The 27789-nt window shown below is 44.8% G+C and overlaps 1 protein-coding gene and 1 long non-coding RNA gene across 7 annotated transcripts in view; one reads left to right on the forward strand and one right to left on the reverse strand.

The window, feature by feature from the left end:
• The window catches only part of LOC137369771 (protein spire homolog 1-like), a 302924-nt gene that overhangs the window by 97945 nt on the left and 177190 nt on the right, over nt 1-27789 (forward strand). The gene's annotated exons all lie outside the window — the stretch shown is intronic.
• Nucleotides 6729-27401, reverse strand: LOC137369772 (uncharacterized). 3 transcript variants are annotated; one of them, XR_010975009.1, is made up of 5 exons: nt 27203-27401; nt 23539-23658; nt 13118-13282; nt 10600-10686; nt 6729-7161 (listed from the first exon to the last, which is right to left on the reverse strand). It is a non-coding gene; the product is annotated as an uncharacterized lncRNA (long non-coding RNA). The 3 variants fall into 3 exon arrangements; XR_010975008.1 differs by having other exon boundaries at nt 7971-10686; XR_010975010.1 differs by having other exon boundaries at nt 7971-10689.

Genomic DNA, 27789 nt, shown 5'->3' on the forward strand with positions numbered 1-27789 from the left:
TGGGTGGTTGTTGGTCGGCACAGACTCGGTGGGCCGAAGGGCCTGTTTCAGTGCTGTATCTCTAAATATAAAACAAAAATAAAATCCCTAACTGCCCTTGAGAAGGTGGTGGTGAGCTGCTTCTTGAACCGCTGCAGTTCATGTGGTGGAGGTACACTCACAGTGCTGTTCGGAAAGGAGTTGCAGGATTTTGGTCTGGAGCTGAGTGGCCCTGGCGGAACCCAAACTGAGCTCGGTCAGTAGTGGTGCTACTAAGCCACTCTTGGTGATGGACATTGAAGTTCCCCACCCAGAGTACATTCTGTGCCCTCGCCACCCTCAGTGCTTCCTCCAAGTGGTGTTCAGCATGGAGGAGTACTGATTCATCAGCTGAGGGAGGGCAGTAGGTGGTAATCAGCAGGAGGTTTCCTTGCCCATGTTTGACCTGCTGCCATGAGATTTCACGGGTTTAAATTCAATGTTGAGGTCTCCCAGGGCAACTCCCTCCTGACTCTATACCACTGTACCGCCACCTATGGTGGGCCTGTCCTGCTGGTGGGACAGGACGTACCTGGGGATGGTGATGGGGGTGTCTGGGACATTATCTGTAAGGTATGAGTCGGTGTATATGACTATGTTGGCTGTTGCTTGACTAGTCTGTGGGACAGCTCTCCGAATTTTGGCACAAGCTCCCAGATGTTAGTAAGGAGGACTTTGCAGGGTCGACAGGGCAGGGTGTGCCATTGTCGTTTTCGCTACTTAGGTCAATGCCGGATGGCCCGTCTCTGGTTTTATTCTTTTTAAAGTTTTCTGTCGTGATTTGATACGACTGAGTGGCTTGCTCGGCCATTTCAGAGGGCATTTAGGAGTCAACCACATTGCTGTGGGTCAGGAGTCACATGTAAGCTAGAGCTGGTCAGGACATCAGATTTTCTTCCCTAAAGAACGTTAGTGAAGCAGATGGACTTTTCTGACAATCCAGTAGTTTCATGGTCACCAATAATGAGACTGGCTTTTTATTCCAGATTTATTAATTGAACTTAAATTTCACCAGCTGCCGTAGTGATTTGAACTCATGTCTCCAGAGCATCAGTACCGTTCCTGCAATTACTCCATTTTCCTTCTGTGTGGAGAAGTAGCATTTGATGATTCTTTCGTTCCTGATGCTCTCTACAAATTGTTAAGGAGAGCTCAAGATCTTTGTAGATCTCTAGTCATGCATGGTTTCTGAATGATTCATTATATCCTGATAACAGTTATTGTGAATAAGACCCCCAGAAATGAGGTGGTTCCTACAAAACAGATGGTTAATCTGTTTACCAGTAAGTAAGTAATAATCATCGTGTTCTATTGTGTGTCAGTAGGTTGTGAGTTCAAGTCGAACTCCAAGGACTAAATTTAGGTTGCTACTCAGGTGCAGTACTGAGAGAGTGCTGCACTGTTAGAGGTGCTATCTTTCAGATGCGATGTTAAACTGAGGCCCTTTTTTGGGTGGCTGTAAAGGACCCCATGGCACTATATAGTGCCTTTTACCACGTCCTAAAGCGCTTCATAGCCAATGAAGTACCTTTGAAGTATTGTCACTGTTGTAATTTTTTTTTATTCATTCATGAGATGTGGGCATCGCTGGCTCGACCAGCATTTATTGCCCATCCCTAATTGCTCTTGAAAAGGTGGTGGTGAGCTGCCTTCTTGAACCGCTGCAGTCCATGTGGGGTAGGTACACCCACAGTGCTGTTAGGAAGGGAGTTCCAGGATTTTGACCCAGCGACAGTGAAGGAACGGCGATATAGTTCCAAGTCAGGATGATGTGTGACTTGAAGGGGAACTTGCAGGTGGTGGTGTTCCCATGTATTTGCTGCCCTTGTCCTTCTAGTTGGTAGAGGTCGCGGGTTTGGAAGGTGCTGTCCAAGGAGCCTTGGTGTGTTGCTGCATCTTGTAGATGATACACACTGCTGCCACTGTGCGTCAGTGATGGAGGGAGTGAATGTTTGTGGATGGGGTGACAATCAAGCGGGCTGCTTTGTCCTGGATGGTGTCGAGCTTCTTGAGTGTTGTTGGAGCTGCACCCATCCAGGCATTGGAGAGTATTCCATCACACTCCTGACTTGTGCCTTGTAGATGGTGGACAGGCTTTGGGGAGTCAGGAGGCGAGTTACTCGCCGTAGGGTTCCTAGCCTCTGACCTGCTCTTGTAGCCACGGTATTTATATGGATACTCCAGTTCAGTTTCTGGTCAATGGTAGTCCCTAGGATGTTGATAGTGGGGGATTCTGCCATTGAATGTCAGCGGGAGATGGTTAGATTCTCTCTTGTTGGAGCTGGTCATTGCCTGGCATTTGTGTGGCGCAAATGTTACTTGTCACTTATCAGCCCAAGCCTGGATATTGACCAAGTCTTGCTGCATTTCTACATGGACTGCTTCAGTATCTGAGGAGTCACGAATGGTGCTGAACATTGTGCAATCATCAGCGAACATCCCCACTTCTGACTTTATGATTGAAGGAAGGTCATTGATGAAGCAGCTGAAGATGGTTGGGCCTAGGACACTACCCTGAGGAACTCCTGCAGTGATGTCCTGGAGCTCAGATGATTGACCTTCAACAACCACAACCATTTTCCTTTGCGCTAGGTATGACTCCAGCCAGCGGAGGGTTTTCCCCCTGATTCCCATTGACTCCAGTTTTGCTGGGGCTCCTTGATGCCATACTCAGTCAAATGCTGCCTTGATGTCAAGGGCAGTCACTCTCACCTCACCTCTTGAGTTCAGCTCTTTTGTCCATGTTTGAACCAAGGCTGTAATGAGATCAGGAGCTGAGGGGCCCTGGCGGAACCCAAACTGAGCGTCACTGAGTAGGTTATTGCTAAGCAAGTGCTGCTTAATGGCACTGTTGATGACATCTTCCATCACTTTACTGATGATTGAGAGTAGGCTGATAGGGCGGTAATTGTCCAGGTTGGACTTGTTCTGCTTTTTGTGTACAGGACATACCTGCGCAATTTTCCACATTGCAGGGTGGATGCCAGTGTTGTAGCTATACTGGAACAGCTTGGCTAGGGGCGCGCAAGTTCTGGAGCGCAGGTCTTCAGTACTATTGTTGGAATATTGTCAGGGCCCATAGCCTTTGCCGTATCCAGTGCCTTCAGTCATTTCTTGATATCACGCGGAGTGAATCGAATTGGCTGAAGTCTTGGATCTGTGATGCTGGGGACTTCAGGAGGAGGCTGAGATGGATCCTCAACTCCAGCACTTCTGGCTGAAGATTGTTGCAAATGCTTGAGCCTTATCTTTTGCACTGATGTGCTGGGCTCCCCCATCATTGAGGATGAGGATATCTGTGGAGCCACCTCCTCCAGTTAGTTGTTTAATTGTCCACCACCATTCATGGCTGAATGTGGCAGGACTGCAGAGCTTAGATCTGATCCATTGGTTATGGGATCGCTGAGCTCTGTCTATCGCATGCTGCTTACGCAGTTTGGCACGTAGAAAAGTTTGGCATGTAGAAAACACAACAGCCAATTTATAAACAGATAACCTTGTTTTGACATAGATTGAGGGATAAATATCGGCCAGGACAGCAGAGAGAGAACTCTTCTGCTATTCTTCGAAATAGTGCCATGGGATCTTTTGCATCCACCTGTGAGGACAGACAGAGGATTGATTTAATATCTCACTCCAACAGTGCAGCACTCCCTCAGTACAGCTTTTGAGTGTCACCCTAGATCATGTGCTCGAGTATGTGAAGTGGGACTTGAACCGAGCGGCGACTGACTCAGAGGCGAGAGTGTTGTCCACTGAGCCACGCTGACACATTGTGGGTACCAATATCAGGGAGGTGGCACTAAGGCTGGAACTTGGGTCTCATATTTCAGCTGCTAATAATTCTGTGTCGTTCCTGGTTCTTTGGTCACTGACACCATTCTGGTGACTTCCTTCACAGCAGAGTTTAAATAACTTGTATTTCTGTCTGTGCCAGCACCATTCCAATGGCAGGTGGTTTATGCCAAACTGGCCCTCCTTCTGGAATGCCCAATAATCGAACAATCCAACAAGTTTTAATTTAAGACAGGAAATAGCTGCTGAGCTGCTGGAGAGTCTTAAATATTTTGCAAACTGCTTTGCTGCTTTTGCATAGTCTGAACTCCAAGTATCAAAGCACAGTGCAAAATCACAGTGTTAAAGAGAGCAAGCTCGGAACTTGGGTGGTGAATCGGAATGGATTTATTGCTTGTGCTCTTGGAGTTGCCAATGAGCTCTTTTTTAAAAAAAAGAAGTAACAGGAGTCTGACTGGATCTTCATGTAGGGCCCGAAACTATTTTAAAACAAAAGAAACAAAGTTAATTGTTGACCTATGTTTCAATTTGAAATATTGAAGCTCATCAGGTGCAGGGCTTTCTCTGAACCTCTAATGATGCTATTATCAGTCCTGTTACTAGGACAAGGATCGTGTGATACAGTTTAAAAACAAAATAGTTGTGTAGCCCTCACTGCCTCACAGTTTATTATGCTGCAGTGCAGTGTTTTGAAATACCAGCATCACAGCAGAGAAGGACATGGAGAATATACTTGGGGACCACACTTGAGCACTGTGCTGTGCTGGTCTCCATATTATATAGAGGCGTAGGAGAAGGTGGAAACAAGGTTTTCAACTCAGAGGTGTTTTACCTAGAGTCATAGAATGAATAATACAGCACAGAAGAGTGTTATTTGGCCCATCGTGACTGTGCTACCTCCTTATCAGGAAAGATGGAACAGGCTGGAGCTCTTTTCTCTAGAAAAGAGAAGGCTGAAGGGTGAACAGATGTAAGTCTTTCAGATTATGAAAGGGTTTGTTGGCTAGGTATAGAGAAAATGTTTCCAATTATGGGAGAGACCAAAACTATAAGCTAACAATAATCAATCCAACTGGGAATGCAGGAGAAACTTCTTTACCCGGGGAGTGGTGAGCATGTGGAACTCAGTTCTGTATGAGGATGGGGGCGCGGAGTGGGTTGGAGGGTTTGGAGCGCTGGGAGGTTGTTGTGAGGTCGGGAAACCCGGAAAGATGGGTTTCCCAAATGTCCTGAAGAATTTGACTGCAAGGCTCCTTTAAGTAGTGCTCCCACCCACAGGCAGCCTGACAGGCTGCAGAAGTTTGAAAGGGAAGCCTGCCTCAGAAGGCCAAAGCCTATGAGAGCAAGTAGGCGTTAGGGGTATGAGAGAGATTGTGGGGTGGGGAAGCTGTATTGCTGGGATTAGAGGGTTCTGGATTGCATGGGAGTTCAGGTCGCGGGCAAAGCTGATAGTGGTCTTTGGGGGGGGGGGTGGGTGGCGGTCCCTGTATGTGGGAGGAGGGTCCAATGGTGGTCAGCAGAGGGGGAGCCAAATGTAGGTCCGGGGCGGGGGGGATCCGATGATGTTGGAGGTGAGGGAGCAAACAGACTGCGGGGGTCAGGGGGTTTACTGGGTAGCTTGTTACTGGGTACCTCGAGGAAACACTCCAGCAACTCCAGGCAGTCTCATTATAATATTTAAATGATCAACCTGCTTCCTGTGAGCTGGTTGATCACTCGACCGGCCTCCATTAAAACTGGAAGTGGGTGGGTTCAAGGTGGTTCCGATTCCTGTTCCAGATTTCTTTTACATTTTACCGTCTGCCATGACCCCATCCCACCCGTTTTGAGGAGTTAGACTTCAGACCGTGATTTTTCTCAGAGCTGCCCCAGAATGGGATGACAGCTGATATTTCTGGGGCCAGTGTTTACGCTACCATCATCCTTTGCTGTGTTTTATTAATAGAAAACAACATTTTTCATTGAATATTCCAGCCACCAGCAGTAGTTGCAGCCTGAATAAACTGTTCCCTTGACTCTTGCACTCGTGTCCTTGGCTGATCATTCTGTGTCACAACAAGATCTAATAAATGAGTGTTTCATGCTCCCCCACTGGAATCTGGCATTTTTTATTTTCCCAACTTCGAAGGTTAATGCAGTTCTCTCGAGCAGTCTAAAGTTACTCCAGGGTGTGGGTCTGGATTGTGCAAAGCTGCAGGAATAGCAAAAGACTATAATACTTTGTTTGGGCAGTCAATGATTTAAAAGTGTCACCGACAGTGAGAACACAGGAACAGGATCAGGCTATTCAGCCCCTCGAGCCTGTCCTGCCATTCAATGAGATCATGGCTGAACTGTGTCCTAGCTCCACATACTTGCTTTTGTCCCATATCCCTTAGTACCTTCGAGTAACAAAAACCTATCAATCTCAGATTTAAAATTATCAATTGAAATAGCATCAACAGCCATTTGCTGAAGAGAGTTTCAATCTTCTGTCACCCTTTGTGTGTAGAAGTGTTTCCTGATTTTACTCCTGGAAGGTTGGGAGTGTTGGACCGTGGAATGGTTTGCCACAGGGAGTGGTTGAGGCAGACAGTGCTGAGTGCTCAAAGGGAAGATTAGGTAAACAGTGGAAGTTGTAGAATACATAGGAGTTATGGAGAGAGAGCAGGGTAGTAGGGTTAGTAATGGATTGCTGCCGACAAGAAGTTGAACAGACACAATGGGCCGAATAGGCTCCTTGTGTGCTCTAAGCTTCCATGAAGATCGGCAAATCTTCAGACCAGAAAATAATTATAGGAAATGTCTGACAGATCCACAACAGATAGAAGTGTGAAGCTCTGTCAGTTTTTTCCACTTGAGTGAGTACCTATTAACAAATGCACCAGCTAAACATACAGTCACTTTTTTTTTGTTTTATTTGGAACGACCTCTTTTTCATTCATTTCTGCTGAAGCAGCTTCTGCTACTTTGACATCCTCCGACTTGTTGTGAAAAACTTCAGCTGAAGGGCTGCACTTGTAGAGGCAGCTGAGAAATGAACACATACTGCTGATGTCCTCGTGAAGTATGTCTGCCAGCTGCTGTCAATTGCTGTATCGATGTTTGCAGACTAATCGGAAGTTGTCTTTTTGTACACTGTTTTTAAAAAAGCACGACCCCTCCCAAGTCGATTGATAAAACCAAGATGCACTTCAGTGAATGTTAGCTTGTGGCTGTGAGGGTTGTACTTAAAACCTCACAATATAAATATATATGATTTTCAACTGGCAGATTTTGGCTGGTGAGTTTTGCATAGTTTTGCTACAGTTGTACAGGGACTTGGTGAGACCACATCTGGAGTACTGCATACAGTTTTGGTCTCCTTACCTAAGAAAGGATATAATTGCATTAGAAGCAGTTCAGAGAAAGTTCACTTGACTGATTCCTGGGATGAAGGGTTTATTTTATGAGGAAAAGTTGAACAAGTTGGACCTTTAGCCATTGGAGTTCAGAAGAATGAGAGGTGATCTTATTGAAACATATAAGATCCTGAGCAGACTTGACAGGGTGAATGCTGAGAGGATGTTACCCCTTATGGGAGAGACTAGAACTAGGTGACACAGTTTAAAAATAAGGGATCTCCCGTTTAAGATGATGAGGAGAAACTTTTTCTCTGAGGGTTGTTAGTTTGTGGAATTCTCTTCCCCAGAGAGCAGTAGAGGCTGGGTCATTGAATATTTTCAAGGCTGAGTTCGATAGATTCTTGATTGACAAGGGAGTCAAAGGTTATAGCAGGTTGAAAGGAAAGTAGAATTGAGGCCAGAATCAGATCTGCCATGATCTTATCAAATGGTGGAGAAGGCTCGAGGGGCCGAATGGCCTACTCCTGCTCCTAATTCATATGTTCATATGTATGCTCGTATGTCTTTTTGCAGTAATAAAAGGCCTGGGATATATTAAGTACAGGACCACCTTTAAATGCTGCAAGCTGACTTTCCACTCATTTCTGAGAATGAGCAGTAGCCCAACTGCTAACCAGATGAGTTTGTGCCATGGTGGTCCCCAGTTGTTGGGGGTGGGTGAGGGGGGGGGGGCGTGTGTGTGGGTGGTGAGATTGCAGGGCAAACACTGGCATTTATTGTCCAATTCCAAGGATCGCTGTGGTCATTAATAGTCTGGAGGAGGAAAGATCATACCTGACAATCTGTAGCACTTTTGATTTGTCCGATCTTGTTGCTTTCCAGTCTGTATTTATCCTGCATGCTCAGCATCTGAGATATTCCACTTGTCCCGTACTGATAAACTATTTCAAGCAGCAGCTCAGTTATATTGCCTTTCATATAGCCTACGCAAATGTGAAGTACCATGGATACTAAATGTTTGAGAGTCTCCTGAATGAAATGGGATTGTCAGCAGTAAGTGTGAACGGTAAACAGTTGGGGCTGGGCTTTACTTCACTATTCCTTTTTCATTCTATTGCTGTTGGCCAGCCATTCATTAGTCTGCCGAATGTAAATGGTGATTGGCTGATTTTCCAGCCTTCTTGCAGTGGCAGTGCCAAACTCTGGGATCTCCACATGAGTGGTGGCAGTAGACCTCAGGGATGCCAGGTGAATGGCAGTAAGTATCAAGGAGAGCAGTGGCAGTGGATTCAGGGCAGTGACAGAAGTCCCATTGAAGCCCCTTTTGGAGGGAGAGGCTCCAGTTGGGAGCCTTTCACCCTCTTCACTGATCCTAACAATTTACCTTACTTATTGGGCTTTGTATCAGTCTGAGGCCTAAACTTTAATTCTTCCTTATCTTCTCGGGAAACTTCTTCTCCTATTAAGAGTTGGTGCACCTCTTCTGGTGCAGCAATGGATGTCTTGCAGCTGAAGATAGTTGGACATGGGACGCTGCCGTGAAGAACTCCTGCAGCGATGTCTTGGGGCTGATTCCAGGTAGGACTCCAGCTATTGAAGAGGTTTCCTCCTGGACCCCCACCCAGCTCCTTGGTGCCACTCAGTCAAATGATGCCTTGATGTCAACAGCAGTCACTCTCACCTCACCTTCAGAATTCAGCTCTTTTGCCCATAGCTATAATGAGGTTTGGAGCCATGTGATCCTGGCAGAACCAAACCTGAGCATCAGTGAGTAGATTATTGATGAGTAAGTGCCACTTGATAGCACTGTTGACGACTCCTTCCATCACCTCCCTGATGATTGAGAGCAGGCTTATATTATAAATCTAGGTTGGATTTATCCTGCTTTTTGTCTGACTGGATATACCTGGGTGATTTTCCCACATTGTCAGGTAGATGCCAGTGTTGTAGCTGTACTGGAACTGCTTGGCTGGGGGTGCGGCTAGTTCTGGAGCACAAGTCTTCAGATGTTGTTAGGACATAGCTTTTCCACTGTCCAGTGCACTCAGCCATTTCTTGATATCACATGGAAAGAATCGAATTGGCTGAAGACTGAGATCTGTGATGCTGGGCACCTCAGGAGAAGGCTGAGATAGATCACGCAACTCAGCAGTTCTGGGTGAAGATGGTTGCTGAGCTCCCCCACCATTGAGGATGGAGATGTTCAAGGAGCCTCCTCCTCCAGTTAGTTGTTTAATTGTCTATGCCCATACACAACTGGATGTAGCAGGTCTGCAGAGCTTTAATCTGATCTGTTGGTTGTGGGATCGCTTTGCTCTGTCTATTGCATGCTGCATACGCTATTTAGCATGTTTGTAGTCCTATGTTGTAGCTTCAACAGGTTGACACCTCATTTGTAGGTACGCCTGGTGCTGCTTCTGGCAAGCTCATCTGCACTCTTCATTGAACCAGGGTTGGTTTCCCGGCTTGACGGTAACGGTAGAGTGGGGGATATGCTGGGCCATGAGGTTACAGATTGTGGTTGAATACAAACCTGCTGCTGCTGATGGCCCACAGCACCTCATGGATGCCCAGTTTTACATTGCTAGATCTGTTCAAAATCTATCCCATTTAGCATGGTGGTAGTGCCACACAACACGATGGAGGGTATCTTCAATATGAGGTCGGGTCTTTGTCTTCACAAGTACTGTGCGGTGGTCACTCCTGCCAATACTGTCATGGACAGATGCATCTGTGACAGGTAGATTGGTGAGGGTGAGGTCAAGTAGGCTTTTCCCTGTTGTTGGTTCCCTCATCTGCCACAGACTCAGTCTGGCAGATTTGTGCTTTAGGACTTGTCCAGCTGTGTTAGTAGCTACCGAACCACTCAATGATGAGCATTGAAGTCCGTCATCCAGAATACATTCCATGTGCCTTCTACCCTCAGTGCTTCTTCCACATCGTGTTCAGAATGGAGGAGTACTGACTGACTCGTCAGCTGAGGGGGGGGGGGGGGGGGCAGTAGGTGGTAATCAGGAGGTTTCCTTGCCCATGTTTGACCTGATGCCATGAGACTTCATAGGATCCAGAGTCGATGTTGAGGACTCCCAGGGCAACTCCCTCCTAACTGTATACTATTGTGCCACCACCTCAGGTGGGTCTGTCATGCTGGTGGGACAGGACATATCAGGGATGGTGATGGAGGAGTCTGGGACATTGTAAGGTATGATTGGTAAGTATGAGTATGTCATGCTGCTGCTTGACTAATCTGTGGGACAGCTCTCCCAAGTATGGTACAAGGTCCCAGTTTAGTGAAGAGGACTTTGTAGAATTGACTCGGCTGGGTGTGCCTTTGTAATGTTGAATCCGATGCGGAGATCAATTAGCTCATAGTATCATAGCAGTTTGGGAGCTGTTTAACTGTTGACCAACGTTCTTGAAACTGCTTTTGATTTGGTCACAATTAGCATTGGTTTAAACACACCTTGACACACCCAAAGGTCTCCTAGGCTGCATCCTGCTGTCTCTGTCTGTTCCGCCTGGCAGCTGGGACATCTGTCAATTTGGCCAGCTGCTGGGCAGGAAACGGAAGAAAAGAATGATAATGAGTCCTTTCCATTAAATTCAACAGGAATTCCACATTCCCTGAGTGTTTCCCCCTCTCCCCACAACCTTCCCATCTCCCCGTAAATATTGGGCCCTGGGGATCTGCGAAAGACGGAGCTAAGCTATGAAGCGAGACTGAATAGGCTAGGGTTGTTTTTCTTAGAACGGAGAAGGTTGATGGGGGTCATGATTGAGGTATACAAAATTATGAGGGGCATTGATAGGATAGATAGGAAAAGACTTTTACCCTTAACGGAGGGGTCAGTAACCAGGGGGCATAGATTTAAGGTAAGGGGCAGGAGGTTTAGAGTGGATTTGAGGGAAAAAAATTTCACCCAGAGGGTGGTTGGAATCTGGAATGCACTGCCTGAAGTGGTGGTAGAGGCAGAAACCTTCACAACATTTAAGAAGTATTTAGATGAGCACTTGAAATGCCATAGCATACAAGGCTACAGGCCAAGTGCTGGAAAAGGGGATTAGAATAGATAGGTGCTTGATGGCCAGCACAGACACGATGGGCCGAAGGGCCTGTTTCTGTGCTCTATGACTAAGTGATCCCACAACCAAGCTCTGCAGTCCTGCTGCATCCAGTCATGAATGGTAGTGGACAATTAAACAACTAACTGGAGGAGGTGGTTCCACAAATAGCCCCATCCTCAATGATAGGGAAGCCCAGCACATCAGCGCAAAAAACAAGGCGGAAGCATTTACAACCTTCTTCAGCCAGAAGTGCCAAGTGGATGATCCATCTTGTCCTCCTCCTGAGGTCTCCAGCATCACAGATGCCAGTCTTCAGCTAATCCGATTCATTCCGCGTGTTATCAAGAGACAGCTGAAGGCACTGGATACTGCAAAGGCAATGGCCCCCTGACAACATTTCAGCTGTAGTAATTAAGACTTGTGCTTTAGAACTAGCAGCCCCCCTAGCCAAGTTATTCCAATACAGTTATAACACTGGAATCTACCAGGCAATGTGGAAAATTGTCCAGGTATATCCTGTCCACAAAAAGCAGGAGAAATCAATCCGGTCAATTACCACCTATCAGTCTACTCTCAATCATCAGCAAAGTGGTGGAAGGTGTTGTTGACAGTGCTATCAAGTGGCACTTGCTTAGCAATAACCTTCTCACTGATGCTCAGTTTGGGTTCTGCCAGGGCCACTTGGCTCCAGACCGCATTACAGTCTTGGTCCAAACATGGACAAAAGAGCAGATTTTCAGAGGTGAGGTAAGAGTGATTGCCCTTGACATCAAGGCAGCATTTGACCAAGTATGGCATCAAGGAGCCCTTGCCAAATTAGGGAATCAGGGGAAACTCTACAGTGGTTAGAGTCATACCTAGCACAAATGAAGATGGTTGTGGTTGTTGGAGGTCAATCATCTCAGCCACAGGATATCGCTGCAGGCCTTCCTCCTGTTAGTGTTCTCGGCCAACCATCTTCAGCTGCTTCATCAATGACCTTCCCTCCATTATAAAGTCAGAAGTGGGGATGTTCGTTGATGATTGTATGATGCTCAGCACCATTCACAACTCCTCAGATGCCGATGCAGTCCATTTCCATATGCAGCAAGACCTGGACAATATCCAGGCTTGGGCTGATAAGTGGCAAGTGACATTAGCCCCACACAAGTGCCAGGCAATGACCATCTCCAACAAGAGAGAATCTAACCATCTCCAATTGACATTCAACGGCATTACCATCGCTGAAAATCCCACCATCAAAATCCTGGGGGTCACTATTGACCAGATACTCAACTGAACCAGCCATATAAATACTGTGGCTACAAGAGCAGGTCAGAGATTGGGAATTCTGTGACGAGTAACTCACCTCCTGACTCCCCAAAGCCTGTCCACCATCGACAAGGCACAAGTCAGGATTGTGATGGAATACTCTCCACTTGCCTGGATGGGTGCAGCTCCAACAGCACTCAAGAAGCTCAACACCGTCCAGGACAAAGCAGCCTGTTGATTGGTACCTCATCCACCACCTTCAACATTCACTCCCTCCACCACCAACGCACAGTGGCGGCAGTGTGTACCATCTACAAGATGCACTGCAGCAACTCACCCAGGCTCCTTTGGCAGCACCTTCCAAACCTGCGACCTCTACCACATAGAAGAACAAGGGCAGAAGATGCATGGAAACACCACCACCTGCAAGTTCCCCTCCAAGTCACTCACCATCCTGACTTGGAAATATATTGCCGTTTCTTCACTGTCACTGGGTCAAAATCCTGGAACGCCCTCCCTAACAGCACTGTGGGTGTACCTACCCCACATGGACTGCAGCAGTTCAAGAAGGCAGCTCACCACCACCTTCTCAAGGACAATTAGGGATGGGCAATAAATGCTGACCCGAGAATGAATAAAAAGAAAATGCTTACATTCACACTAACCTTGGAGATTACACCATTAATCCTGGGTCCTTGCTGCTAACTGTAGGTTGTTCTGAACTTTGACCATTATGGCTTCACCCTGCTCCCTCTCTGCAGGGGGGGAGGGTAACCTTTTATACTGTACACTTGCTCAGGAGGTACCTGGGAGAAAATCTCCAGTGGTGTCTACAGGAAATAAAAGTGCAGAAATTAGATGAGCTGGACTGCAAACCAATTTTGGGTTGAGGTTTGTTACAGCAATGGGGATGTTTGTTAGTAATCAGAAACCACATGGTTAGATCCTTGAACAACTGAAATTTGATGATTTTATTCTGTATGTTCAACCTTTTACCCATTTTGCTGTCTCAATATTCCATATCTACATAATTAGCATTGGTCTTGAAGCTGATGCCTCTCTTGTGGTTTGGTGTATTTAAGATCATTTGATACAACTGAGTGGCTCACTTTGCCACCAACTATGTTGGTGTGGAACTAGGATCACGTGTGGGTCAGACTGGGTAAAGATGGCAGGTTTCCTTCCCTAAAATACAAAAAGGCTGCTTCCTCAAGGGTGCCAAGTGGTGACTTGCAAGTAAAAGACAGTTTCCCACCCTAAAATAAAGGCAGAAAATGCTGGAAACACTCAGCAGATCAGGCAGCATCTGTGGAGAGAGAAACACAGTTAATGTTTCAGGTCGATGACCTTTCATCAGAACTGGAAGATATTAGAGATGAACAGTTTTAAAGCAAGTTTCCCATTCTACCTCTGTAACCTTCAGTTGTGTGCCCTACAGTCTCCTGTGTTTGATGTCCTGTACATTCTAGAATGTTATTGTTTATCGCGAGGAGAATTGAATACAAAAGTAGGGAGGTTATGCTTCAGCTATCCAGGGCATTGGTGAGACCACATCTGGAGTACTATGTACAGTACTGGTCTCCTTATTTAAGGAAAGATGTAAATGCGTTGGGGGCAGTACAGAGGAGGTTTACTAGACTAATACCTGGAATGGGTAGGCTGCCTTACGAGGAAAGATTGGACAGGCTAGGCTTGTATCGCTGGAATTTAGAAGAGTAAGAGACGATTTGATTGAAACACGTAAGAACCTGAGGTGTCTTGACAAGGTGGATGTGGAAAGGATGTTTCCCCTTGTGGGAGAATCTAGAACTAGGGGTTACTGTTTAAAAATAAGGGGTCGCCCATTTAAGACTAAAATGAGAAGAAATTTTTTTTCTGAGGGTTGTGGGTCTTTGGAATTCTCTTCCTCAAAAGGCGGTGGAAGCAGAGTCTTTGAATATTTTTAAGGCAGAGGGAGATAGTTTCTTGATAATCAAGGGGGTGGAAGATTATCGGGGGTAGGTGGAAATGTGGAGTAATCAGTTCAGCCATGAACTTATTGAATGGCGGAGCAGGCTCGAGGGGTTGAGTGGCCTACTCCAGCTCCTAATTCATATGTTCGTATCATCACCAGAACCTTCAATAGTCTTGTCCTTACTCTCTGAAACACTGTCCTGGGTGTGATATTGTGTGCGTTGTTTGAAATGGGGGGAGGTGGTTGGGAAAGTGTTTGGCAGATTATAATTACTTGCATTTTGAGTAGAATTCAGAGCATTGGGAAAGATTGTGTCTTGATGCTTATTCGTGTTATGGTTACAGAACAAGCTGGCATTGTCACCAGTAGGAAATGCTACAGACACATGCTGTTATTTTGGTTTAAAACCCACATGATTTGCCTTCAAGAGAAGAAGCAACTTGTTCTGCTGCCCAAGCCTGACTGAGGCAATAGGAGAATGAGCTCATCTTTGAGTGGGCTTGCATTCAAGTCATCAGATGACTGAGTTCACAACTAGCTTCAGGCTTTGAGTTTCAAAAGAGCAGAAAATGTGAACACAGAACCCGTCAGAGTAGATCTGGACTTTGGCTGTCACCTGGGATATACGATTGCAGAATCACCAGTGCATTTTACACCTCTCCCCAGTTTTTTTAAAATCTCCTTTATCTTCTTTGGAATATAAATGGGGAGAGATGTAAAGCAGTCTGCCGACTTGCTATCACCCCATTATACACGATCACACAGAGTCACGGTGAACCTCACTGTGGCATCTGACAAGGATGGGAAGATGATATTGACTTTTTTTTGGTTCAAATATTATTCTTAACCCATTGTGTATTTCACAGATTGGTAATGTATTCCGAGAGATAGACAAGTAACCATTGAGGGAGTAAATTCTACCCAATTTTGGCTGCTTATCCAATGGCAGTGGCCTATATTCTCTTTATTTAGGAAGGGGACATTGTGTTTTATTAGTTGATCAGAATGTGCTGAACTTAGCAGGGGAATCATCTAGTTTTGCATGTGTAGGCTAGTGCTTTCGTGATTCAGTCATGCTCAAGAACCATCCCTCTGCAGCTGCGCAATGGTCCATTCTGCCCATAGCTTAACAATAGCTTCCATCGCTTACTGTATGCATTAGTTAAAAGATTATCAAGTCCTTTTTTTCAACTTGCAGATCTAGTTTATCTAATCCTAACACAGCTGCCATTGTTAGCTGCTGCCTGGAACCAAACTCAGTCATGTCCATTGCTGCATAAACCTGCCTCCAACATATCAGATGTCTTGTGCCCTTAACCATAAACCTTCCAAATACAGGACTGTGGTACTCATGGGCTGAGTGTGTATCAGTATATGGGGGGGGGGGGGTTGAAGGAATACAATCAATGTTTATTTTCAAAATTATTTTAAAGGAATTCTAGAAATGAAAGACGAGTGTGTTAGAAATCACTTATTGACACATCGTGGGGTCTTGGGCTGCGACAAAGGGATGTTTTTAAATATTGCTGTTATAGTCGTGATGATCACACGTGGCTGTCAGTATTTTGATTAGGACCCAGGGTCAGAGAGATTTACTTTGTGTTACTTGTTACATTGAAATGTAATTATGATGATTCATTGGCATGGCACCATACAATCATAAAGAATGTTATTTGGCTGAAGGTGACAGCCTGAATTTCAAGTTCAAGGATCTGAAAAATTTGCCTCCAGAAAAATGACCAGCCCAATTCCTTGTGGCTATGTTCCTCCCACTTTGCTGTGCAGTTATCATTCCAATGCAGTGATGATATCGGCTTGCGCACTGAGGTTTGTTTTATTGAGAAACTAGATACAAGGACATCAGCAAGGTTCCAAACAATAGGAAGGAAGCTGAGGTAAATCAAGAAGTTTTGATGCCTTGGTACCAAGCCCAGATTGTAACATTTCAGGAGGAAGAGAACAGAGGGAGACAAGTAGGGTTGATAATCCCCCTAGGAATGTCCTAGAGTCACCAGTAACCACTGCTATGAGCACCTGGAGGGAAAAATCATAGGGACATTTATTTTTAGAAGTTGTGTGTGTTTTTTTTAAAATATTCTTTGAACATTTATTCGTTGTAAAAATATGGGAGACAGGATAAAGAGGCTGGATGGTATTCAAGCATCATACATTAAGGTAAACAAGATCCTGTTTGCTTTCCAATTGGTATGGATGGACGTCGGACCAATGGCAACAGGGTGTGGGTGGGACAATTGAAGGCATGAGTTTGTGTGATGAAACATCCAGGAATATGTCCAACAAGAGTAGGCAATTTAGAGCTGTTATGACCGAGGTGGGAGGAGTGCACTGTCTTTTCTAGTCCCACTTCTCCACAGGTCACAATATATATTTTAAAATGTTTATCCAGTTACCGATACGGTCAATCATATAATCTGCTCTTTATCCCAGAATAAAATACACCAACCTTGTTCTTTAATAAACAACAACATTATCAGTTTATTATGAAAAACAAAACTCATCCAGTAATGAAGCAAAGCATTAACACACAGATTGAAATATGAAAGTTCCTCTTTTAAATCCCCCCCCACACAAGCTCACACACACTGAAAAGAATAAAGAAATTCTCTCTGCAGAGTTCTGTTACAAAAAAAAAGACAAAAAGAGAATACTTTGGCCAAATACTTGCTAATTCTTGAAGAGAAAATAAGAAGATGTGAAAAGATGTCAGTTGTCCCTTTTGGTCTGGTGTCTGAGTACGTGTAGACAGGGCACTGGGATCTTTTCTGGAGCAGTTCTTTTCAGGTGGCATCAAGAATTAATCTGGCATTTTTTTTTCCAGCTTCTCAAGCAAAATGTGGCATTAAGAATTTCGGTTTTCACACTGAATACGCAGGGTTTTTTCAGCAACAGGAGGAAAGAGATGAGTTGAGTATTTTTTTTCCTCGTCAGGCTGATCTTCAACTGTCTTCAAAGCAGTTCACACCCCAACTGAACTGAAAACAATATCTAAACCACAAACAGAAAGTCAACCTCCTGATTGCCGTAAACCTTGACATGTGGCTTTTCTTAGTCCAAGGTTCCTGTTGTTTATTTATCTTAAGGCAGGTGATCTCCAGTAAAGGTTGTTTTTAGCAGTCCTTGATTCTTCCAGTTATTGTTTTCACAGTCAAGTGTCCTTTCAATGACCCCAGTGAAAAAAAAAACAATAGCACCACAAAACTATTCAGTGCAGAATTGAAAAACTATTCCACCCGGATCAGGCTGGTTAGCATGAATGGAATTCTGAGTAGGCATGTACTTTCATGAGTGAAAATGATATAATTGTGTGAGCACTCACAGTGATTTGCTACAGTGAATTTTCACCTTAATGATCTGATCTAAAAGCTGTGATTTATAGAATAGACAACATTGCATCACTGTTGATTATTAAGGTGCCTTCATTTTGGCATCAACCACTTATGACTGTAACAATTGCGAAGAATGATTGTGTCACAGTATCATCTCCTGGGGAGCAGCTCCCATTATTCATGGGTGAGGATGGCCTTAATCAGAAAGTAGGTTCTGAAGCTCCAGCTCCTTTAATGGAATAACAATGAATATTTTAGGTTTCAGTTTCGCCTTCAGAGCCAAAAGTTGGAGCAAGCTGGGTCAGTGAGTGAGCATTCTTCGAGATCTGCTCCCCCTTCCCATATACTATGGAGGCTTCTTGATACTTGATCACCTTTTGACACTTACAGAGGATTGGAAACCAACACTTTTATCATCAACAATTGGACAGTGGTGTTACTCTGTGTTCCTAGTTTAGCTACTCTGCTAAAGCAAACTGATACATTCCCTTTCCCCCCTGAATTAGATAGCATCACTCACATGACGTTTGCCACAAAAGCAAGGGACAAGGACAGAGTTCCAGCCCATTAAAGGTCACTGCTCTAAAAGTTGGAAACTTTGGGGAAATGCAGAAACTGCCTTCATGTGACAGAACAATATATCACTTTACAAACGTGCCCAGGAACTGGTAGTGTACACATGCAGGGAAACTTTAGGTTTCTCTGCAAATAATAGTGACATTTTATTCTAAATAAATATGAAGTCGCACAAATTAGTCAAGATTGAGTTTTCTTCCGACATGTCCAAAATGGCCAAGTTTAAGAAAGTTTGGCCCTGAAATTCCGCAGCCTTGCTTTAACTGGCTCGGGTGTGGCAGAGAGCAACCCTGTGCCTAAAACTGCTGATCTAATCGCAGGGATGGCGTCATTTGCACAATGGGGCTCGGTTCATGACACCTGTAAGTGTATTTCAGTGGCACCTGTTCCTGTACATCCTTGTAAGGCAGAGCAGAGCCACTCTGGCTCCTTTGGTGGCCCAAGGCTCTTCTCAAGTGGAAGTAAGCAGGATGAACAGGTCTTCAGCTCTCAGCAGAGTCAATCTCCACACAACTAGGTATCAATTGGGGCCTTTCGAAAGGGCTCAACGAGAGCCAGATCAGCTTTCAGCTGGCAAGCATTCTGCTGAGGCCACCTAGGGGCATAAAGAGCAAAATTCCCTGGTAGCCCAGGTGCTCTCTTGACATATATTGATGGGGGGGGGGGAAGATGGAAGATTGGCCCATGACTCTCCTGCCAGAGTTTGAAGGAGCAGTATAAACAAGGAGGGATCCTGGAGGAACCGGTTCTGCCTCAAGTTCCTGGTCCTTTCCCACCCTTCACGGTCAGAAATCAACCATTCCGACTTCGTGGATCCCCGGGAATTTCAGTGCCTTGATGTCTGGAATTTGTTTTAGGATCCATCCCCACCTACATCCCACTGGTGCGGCTTTTATAATACAGGCCAGGTCTTGGGAGAGTGACCAAAGTACATAACTCAAAGTGCATTACCGCTCCAATAGCACAGCCAGTCTCCATGTGGACCCGATGTGATGTCAGACCTGATATAACGTGCGTGCACAGATTGGCTGTGACAGTTTGGTCAGGAGTGTGCACAAAGTGCATGATGGCACTACAATGAAAATGGCGCACCTAGCAACGTGATATTACCACAGGATCATGATGCCTCAGGGACAGCACATCTACTGGAACCAGGAAGACCAGTTAACAAGGTCAAGTTCAAAAAATCTTGCTGACTGTTAATATTTTAAAAATGCAGTGAGTTTAGCATGTGGTTGTGCAAGGCCTTTGTGTCAGGCGATGATATATAAAAGTTGCTTCACTGTTTCTGTCTGTGCTTCTAACTCAGTAGCAAGTATCGTTGACTTCAATTTGGCAGCTACGAAAGATTGTGTCTCTGTTTTCACTGGAGACTGGATGGAAAGGTAGATTCATTTTCCAAAAATATAAAGATATGTGCCATGATGAGCTACAATCCTGCTGTTCACCCTCTGGTGTTTAGTAAATATGAAAGGGTTAATTCATGGATCCCATCCTCCCATTGGGAGCTGGGCTCAAAGGGAGTGTGGGTCGGAGAACTGAGGCTTCGTGTTGTATCCCTGTCTCTAATGCAGGCTCTGCTCTCTTCAAGTGTAGCTCACTGTCACTGAATGGCTCAATTTACTTTCACTCATTGCCATTGTTAAGAGTCTTATATTAAATGAGTCTGTATAACCTCAAGTCTAGTCCCAGTAGGCTCAAGTCCACATTAACATAGTGCAGTACGAGCTAGCATTAAATTGTTTGTTTTAAGTAAAGAAATCTCAAGAGACACCACAAGTACAGCAGGCATGGGAAAAGCAAATGGCGTACTGGTGTAGTAGAGGTTTTTCTTCTGGGGCTGGCGATAAAGTGGGTAGTTGAGGTGTAGTCGAGTGTGTTTTACTGTAGATCTCGGTGATCACAAAGAAAGAGTTTGCATTTTGTATAGTGCTTTTCGTGACCATGGGACATCCCAAAGCACTTCATAACCAATGAAGTACTTTTGAAGAGTAGCACATGTTGTAATGTAGGAAAAGATAATTAGAGGTGTGTAAAGCTATTCAGCCCAACAATCTCCCATTGCAACATTCAATGCTTACTTGAATTCTCCCAGGATTTTCACCATCACTACTCTAACCAGGAGTCCATTCTGTGTGTTGATAACTTTTTGTGAGGAAGAATGTCAAGGCCTTGGAGAGGGTGCAAAGGAGATTTACTAGAATGATACCAGGGATGGGGGACTTGAATTATGTGGAGAGACTAGGGAAACTGGGATTATTGCCCTGAAAGCAGAGACGATTAGGGCGAGATTTAATAGAGGTGTTGAACATTATGGAGGGTTTTGATAGAGTAGTTGAGAGAAACTGTTTCCTTGAGCAGGGACTGGGGGGGTGGTTAGAAACCAGAAGGCATAGATTTAAGATAATTGGCAAAACAGCCAGAGGGGAGATGAGAGAATTTTTTTGCAGCAGCAAATTGTTGTGATTTGGAATGCACTGCCTGAAAGCATGGTGGAAGCAGATTCAATAGCAAATTTCAAAAGGGATTTGGATATGTACTTGAAAAGAAAATATTTGCAGGTCTATGGGGGATGAGCAGGTCTATGGGGTGGGACTAACTGGATAATACTTCCAAAGAGCCAGTACAGAGATGATGCATTGAATGGCCTCCTTCTGTCCTGTATGATTCTATGACACAAGATCTTGTTTTGCACTTCACCGTCACTGTTGCTTCTTGACCATCTTCGACGCTGGGGGATGAACAAGGACCTTATGAGGTATCAAATTGTTTTGTGTGGTAGTTTACAAATGAATCACTTTCCTGTGTGTAATCTTTCCTAATGATGATTTTTCACTTTTGTTTGGGGGGCTGCTTCATGTCGAGATGGAGTGCACATTCCTTATGGAAAATGATTCCTCTAAAGCAGCATACCAGCAGATACAACAACATCTTGCATGTTTTAACAGAAACATCCCAAAGACGTTTCACTGAGGTGTAATCAAAGAATGGACACTGAGGCAAAGAAGGAGATATCAGGAGGGGCGACTACAAGCTTGGCCAAAGGCAGTTTTAAAAGATGAGAGGCAGAGGGGCTTAGGGATGGAATTCTAGAGCAGGAGGCCTAGATGACTGAAGGCATGACTGCCAATCCTGAGGCAGAGGGGGGAAATGCACAGGACGCTAGAGCCAGAGGAAAGGAGGGTAGAGGGGGTGGGGTTGTAGAAAATGAGAGAGATAGGGAGAGGCAAACCCTTGAAGATGAGGATGAGGAATTAAAATTTTAGACACTGGGGGACAAGAAGCCAATGTAGCTCAGGAAGGACAAATCCATGCTATAGGAACTATTTGAAGTTAATTAAGAAAGTAATTAAAGTAAGTTAACTAATAGAATAAATAACAATGGCAGGACAAGTGTTATGTTGCAGCTGTGGTATGTGGGAGCTCTCGGATGCCAAGGTGATACAGGCCAAACCCGGCTGCAGAAAGTGTGAACAGCTGGAGGAATTCCGGATCAGGTTTATTGATGGAAGCCGAACTGCAAACACTGTGGAACATAAGGGAGGGGGAGAAATACCTGGACACTATGTTCCGGAAGATGGTCACATCTCTTAGAACGGGGTCATCTGTTTTGGTGAGCAGTGAGGGACAGGAGGATGTGACCATGAGTGAGGCAGGTAAAGGGACCGTGCAGACAGTAATGGAGGAGGCTCAGACTTTGCAATTGTCAAATAGGTTTGAGGTGCTCTCAACCCGTGTAGATGAAAGCAAGGTCCGCAAGATGGATGAGCAGACTGGCCATGGCACTGTGGTACAGGAAGCCATTCAAATGGGGAAGCAAAAAGGAATGTAGTGGTAGTCGGGGATAGTATAGTGAGGGGATTAACACTGTTCTGTGCAGCCGAGAGTGTGAGTCCAGAAGGCTGTGTTGCCTACCCAGTGCCTGTGTTCAGGACATCTGCTCAGGGCTGGACAGGAACTTGAGGTGGGAGGGGGAGGATCCAGTTGTTCTGGTCCATGTAGGTACCAACGACATAGGTAGGACTAGGAAAGAGGTTCTGCTTAGACAGTATGAGGAGCTAGGCACCAAATTGAAGAGCAGAACCTCAAGGCTAATAATCGCTGGATTATTACCTGAGCCACGTGCCAATTGGAAAGGGCACATAAGATTAGTGAAATGAATATGTGGCTCAAAGACTGGTGTGGGAGAAGTGGGTTTCAGTTTGTGGGGCACCGGCACCAGTACTGGGGAAAGTGGTGCTGTACCATTGGGGTGGTCTGCACTTGAACCTAGCTGGGACCAGTATTCTAGCAAACCGTATAACGAGGGAAGAAGAGAGGGCTTTAAACTAAACAAGGGGGTGAGGGATCAAGCCTGGGTAGAAGTAGCAAATGAAGGGGTAGAGTCAAGGCAGGAGAGCAGAATAGTAATATGGGAAATGAAGGTCAAAGAATGGCAGGAAGGGACAGAGAGAAAAAAACCTAAGAACACACCAACACACCATAACAAAGTAGATGAACTGATAGCAGACATTGAAATAAATAAAAACAATCTGATAGCCATTACGGAGATGTGGCTGCAGAATGACAAGGATATAGGTCTTGAATATTGAGGGGTATGTGACATTCAAGAAGAATAGGAAGCTAGGTAAAGGTGGAGGGATAGCTTTGTTAATCAAGGATGGCATTATTGCAATAGGAAGAGATGACCTTGGTTCAGGAGATCAGGATGTAGAATCGGTTTGGATGGAGATGAGGAATAGTAGGGGAAAGAAGTCACGAGGGGGAGTGGTCTACAGGCCCCCGAACAGTAATCACAATGTAGGAAAAAGGATACAAGAAGAAATATTGGGTGCTTGTCATAAAGGGACGGCAATAATCATGGGTGATTTTAATCTACATATAATCTGGAAATCAGATTGGCAATAGTAGCCAAGTAGAAGTAGACCATTCAGCCCCTCTAACCTGCTCTGCCATTCCATCAGATCATGGCTGATCTGTTTGTCTGGAATTCCACACTCCCGTTGGCCCCCGATAACCTTTGATTCCCTTGCCTAACAAGAATCTATCTACCTCTGCACACTATTAGCTGTATATAAAGTGTATAGCCAATCAAAGCACATTTATCCCTAAAAGTAAATTGGCTAAGCATACAAACATCAATGGAGACCAGCACAACTGTATTAGCTAGCTAGCAAGCAAAATGGTATGGAATGCCAATGCAACTTACTTTTGTTGACAGACGAGAGCTAGCTACGCCATGTCATAGGGTGGTAGATGGACCTTATCGGATGACCTCTGTGGATTCACACTGTGTTAGGAGTGCAACTTCATCCAATAAACCATGAAACTCAAGGAGAGATTGTTATTGTGGTCATTGAGGTGAGGCAGCAGAAAAATAAGCAATAGGAAGACAAACTCTTTCTCACGCTGCTGTTGTCACAACTCATGATGGTCTCTATTTGTGCAACATCTCCAACTGCTTGTAATATGTATCTGAAGACAGGGCAGGCAACAAAAGGGCAACAATCTCCAAATCAGGAGAATTTTATAGGGTGAAGCAGATAGTAATTCAGAAGAGTCATATAAAACAGAAAAGCAGAGTGGATCAGGAAGGGACAGAGAGATTAATGGTAGATAGCCAAGACTAATTTATTCATCTTGACAGGCTGTGAAACCAGGTTCTGGATTCTAAAATACAGAAGCAACAGAATCTCTCATGGACAAAATGTAATTTGCTCACCAAAGCTAGTGACAAAATTAGATAAACTCAGTTACAAATAAAGAGCGTCCTTCAGTTCCTCCAACAAAGCGATTCTCTTAAATTCACATGTCTATATCTTAGTCTATCACTGTCATTCTGATTCAGCTCTAATAAGGTAATTATTAACAAAAAGCTTTTCTGCAAAAAGTTGAGCAGTTGTTACTGCATGTATTATTCAGTTACGAAATGTTTAGTCACTATCTGTAAGATTGTACTCCGGGCTAACCAATTTATATCCAAGCCAAATCTCTTAACCTGTTATCAAAGGTGCATCTTTAATGTAATGTAATTATATGATACAGACAACTTTCAAATGACATTGGCCACTCAGGTTATCTGCCCTCAAACTGGAGAGTAAATGATTCGCATTGCAGTTACTGATCTTTAACATACTTGTAAAACATGCCTTTTAATCCAATTTGCAGCAAATAAAAATCAGTTAATGATTGTTTCTAACATGGTCACTTAAACATTATAAAGTTTTACTATGTCTTCCCTGACTGTTTTTAAACCTGCAAATGCAGCATGGATTTTGTTAAGCAATCGTAGCCAGTTCATCATAGATTAAGGTTTATTAAAGCTATCGTTACATTGTATTTACTATTATAATGGGTCAGCAACATCCTGTTTTTGCCAATATCACTCATCCCCATTACACTGTATTGTTGTATTGATGAGGAACTTACAGTGCTAACTTCTGGAGATTCCTTGGATTTTCTTGCCTGTTTTCCCCTCAATACAAGTTTTGGAACAACACGATTCCAAATGGATAGCAGTGGAATTAAAAATCCAGCAACTTTCAACATGTCACTGAGCTTGTGTCCCTGGTGAAAGTAATGCGTGCCAGAGGGCAGAAATTGAGACATTCCCTAAGTGACGTTTTTCTTATTCATTCATGGGATGTGGGCGTCACTGACTAGGACAGCATTTATTGCCCATCCCTAATTGCCCTTGAGAAGGCGTTGGTGAGCTGCCCTCTTTAACCACTGCAGTCCATGTGGAGTAGGTACACCCACAGGGATGTTAGGAAGGGAGTTCCAGGATTTTGACCTAGCAATAGTGAAGGAATGGCGATATAGTTCCAAGTCAGGATGGTGTGTGACTTGGAGGCCAACTTGCAGGTGGCGATGTTTCCATGCATCTGCTGATCTTGTCCTTCAGGTGGAAGAGGTCGTAGGTTTTGAAGGTGCTTTTGAAGGAGCCGTGGTGCGTTGCTGCAGTGCATCTTGTAGATGGTACACACTGCTGCTATCGGTGGTGGATGGGGTGCCAATCAAGCAGGCTACTTTGCTCTGGATGGTGTGTAGTTTCTTGAACGTTGTTGGAGCTGCACCCATCCAGGCAAGTGGGGAGTATTCCATCACACTCCTGACTTGTGTCTTGTAGATGGTGGACAGGCTTTAGGGTGTCAGGAGGTGAGTTACTCACTGCAGGATTCCTAGCCTCTGACCTGTTCTTGTAGCCACGGTATTTATTTGGCTACTCCAGTTCAGTTTCTGGTCAATGGTAGCCCCCTAGGATGTTGATAGTGGGGGATTCAGCGATCATAATGCCATTGAATGTTAAGGGGAGATGGTTAGCTTCTCTCTTGTTGGAGATGGTCATTGCCTAGCACTTGTGTGGCACGAATGTTTCCTGCCACTTATCAGCCCAAGCCTGGATATTGTCTAGGTCTTGCTGTATTTCTACACAGACTGCTTCAGTATTTGAGGAGTCGCGAATGGTGCTGAACATTGTGCAATCATCAGCGAACATCCCCAATTCTGACCTTATGATTGAAGGAAGGTCATTGATGAAGCAGCTGAAGACAGTTGGGCCCAGGACACTACCCTGAAGAACTCCTGCAGTGATGTCCTGGAGTTCAGATGATTGACCTTAAACAACCACAACCATCTTCACTTGTGCTAGGTATGACTCCAACCAGCAGAGAGTTTTCCCCCTGATTCCCATTGACTCCAGTTTTGCTAGGGCTCCTTGATGCCATACTCGGTCCAATGCTGCCTTGATGTCAAAGGGCAGTCACTCTCACTTTATCTCTGGAGTTCAGCTTTTTTGTCCATGTTTGAACCAAGACTATAATGAGGTCAGGAGCTGAGTGGCCCTGGCAGAACCCAAACTGAGCGTCACTGAGCAGGTTATTGCTAAGCAAGTGCCGCTTGATGGCACTGTCGACGATACCTTCCATCATTTGATGATTGAGACAGATAGGGTGATAATTGGCTGGATTGGATTTGTCCTGCTTTTGTGTACAGGACATACCTGAGCAATTTTCCACAATGCTGGGTAGATGCCAGTGTTGTAGCTGTACTGGAACAACTTGGCTAGGGGTGCAGCAAGTTCTGGAGCACAGGTTTTCAGTACTATTGCTGGAATGTTGTCAGGGCTCATAACCTTTGCAGTATCCAGTGCCTTCAGTCATTTCTTGATATCACGTGGAGTGAATCGAATTGGCTGAAGACTGGCATCAGTGATGCTGGGGACTTCAGGAGGAGGCCGAGATGGATCATCCACTCGACACTTCTGACTAAAGATTGTTGCAAGTGCTTCAGCCTTATCTTTTGTACTGCTGCGCTGGGCTCCCCCATCTTTGAGGTTGGGCATGTTTGTGAAGCCTTCTCCTCCTGTCAGTTGTTTAATTGTCCGCCATTGTTCATGACTGGATATGGAAGGACTGCAGAGCTTAGATCTGATCCATTGGTTGTGGGATCACTTAGCTCTGTCTATCACATGCTGCTTATGCTGTTTGGCATGCAGATAGTCCTGGGTTGTAGCTTCACCAGGTTGACACCTCATTTTGTGCTGCTCCCGGCATCCCTTTCTGCACTCTTAATTTTAGCCATTTTAAAATGAGTTTGCATAACACAAGCTTTTAAGCTTGTGTTTTCAAATAACCTAGCTGCTCGCTTATTTTAAAACAGAAGGTTAAAGGCTTGAAGTAGGGTAGTCCAACCTTTTCATGTGGAGGGGGCCACATTATAATTTTTGTCTTACATAGGGGGCCGGTGAGACAATTTCAGAAAGATAAAGGCATTAAAAATTTATCTTATTATTAATCAAAACAATTAAAACAACAACAAATGTGCATTTTTGTCAAGAAGCTTGAAATGAGAAGACTAATTTATTGACTTACTTTCTCGTCACGATGTTGGACACTGATTTCGTGAGATACCTGGCAATGTTTTGCTTGCACAAGTAGGCAATGTTTGTCCACATACTTGTAGCAATGTCTAGTATTTCAGAGAGATATCCATCTGTCAGGAGTGATCTTGATTCCGCTCTCTCCCTTCTCTTTCTCTCTGAGTCTCCCTCTCTATGGTTGCCATTCTCTGTTGTCCTCCCTCTCGCTCTCTCAGCCCCCACCTCTCTCCCTGCCTTCTCCCTCTCTCTCTCTGCCCCTCCTCTCTCCTCTGTCCCTCTGCCCCCTCTCTGTCTCTCCTCCCTCCCCCTGCATTTCCCTCTCCCTGTCTCCCTTCTCTTTCTGCCACTTCCTAGCTGCTACCAGGAGGTCTGTAGACAACTCGCGTTACAGCATTAAGTCCTCTCTTATTCCTCAATTCTAAACATAGATTCTCTGCCTTACCTCTATCCTCTATTGGTTATAATAGTATCTTCAATCATTAAGGCTACCCCTCCTCCTCTTCAAGCTTTCATATCCATTCTAAAGAATTTATAATCTGGCATACTTAACCCCTGATCATGACTAGCTTGCAGTCATGT

Source organism: Heterodontus francisci, chromosome 5, assembly GCF_036365525.1.
Source record: "Heterodontus francisci isolate sHetFra1 chromosome 5, sHetFra1.hap1, whole genome shotgun sequence".
NCBI classification, from domain to species: Eukaryota; Metazoa; Chordata; class Chondrichthyes; order Heterodontiformes; family Heterodontidae; genus Heterodontus; species Heterodontus francisci.